Consider the following 1,130-nt stretch of genomic DNA (forward strand, 5'->3'; position numbering starts at 1 on the left):
CTACAGCAAGTGGTATTTTGAGATGCTCCAGAGCATTCAGACAGGTCCTTAGATGCTGCTACAGAGAACTCTGGCATCCTGCAGCCCCAGCAATCAGAGATCAGCCAGCCCTCTACCTGTCCCACATTCCCAAGGGCACCTCTGCTGGGACCTCACCCTAGCAGGGTTCAACATGAAATCAGACATTGCTCCAGAGGATGAGGCTAATCTGCTCTGAGGAAAGACTCCAGTGGATAGAGTGAGGGCTGGAGGGCCAGTGTACTCGCCTACGGCCTCTCCTCCAAATGGCCATGACTCCCTCTGTCACAGACCCCCTCCCCAGCTTGGCCATACCCTGTCCCTGACGTTCCCAGTGCTATAATAAATCAGTGGTCAAAATCAGAGGTCTAGGTTCAAGGCCTCTGCCGGCCTCCTGCAGGGCTCAGGAAGGCATTTTTGTGATACACAATGACTGAGCTACTTGATAAGGAGTCCCAGACATAGACCAGGATCCCACCACACTGGGCTCGGTACAGCGTGGACTGAAAATGCCATGAACGTGGCTTAGTGTGTCAGACTGTCCCCTCACTCCAAGGGATGTAATAAAGCAGTACTGACAGTTAAAACCTGCAGTATGTCTTACTGATCTGGTCAGAGTGCAGCTGTGTTAGATTTGGGATCAGAGAGGAATTTTCTTCAGCTTATACTGACAAGGATCAGGGATCTCATCTGCTTTTACCATGGGGCATACAATTTAATCTCTAAGGTCTGAAAAGCTTCAGCCTAAAGTCTTTGGACTAACATGAAAACAAATAGGTAAAATTTTTGAAGTTCCTTATATAGAGTCACAAACTGTTGAGCTACTTTTTCTTCTTGATCTCTATGGAATCAGTCAGTTCCTGGAGCATGGGTTGAGATAGGAGGGGCAAAATGTGATTCACAATTTAAAACTAGAAAGAGAATAATGTCAGCCGTGTGTGTAGCCAGAATGCAAAGCAAACAAATAAATGCATACTTTCGAAGTTTCAGCATAGAGGGCACTGGATTTGGAAATGACAGATTAAGACATTATTTTATTTACAAAAAAAAACCCCAAAAAAACCCCACTCCCACCCACCCCCCCAAAAAACCCACAACCCACCACTTTTTTC

This window comes from Falco rusticolus, chromosome 1, assembly GCF_015220075.1.
Source record: "Falco rusticolus isolate bFalRus1 chromosome 1, bFalRus1.pri, whole genome shotgun sequence".
Classification (NCBI taxonomy): domain Eukaryota; kingdom Metazoa; phylum Chordata; class Aves; order Falconiformes; family Falconidae; genus Falco; species Falco rusticolus.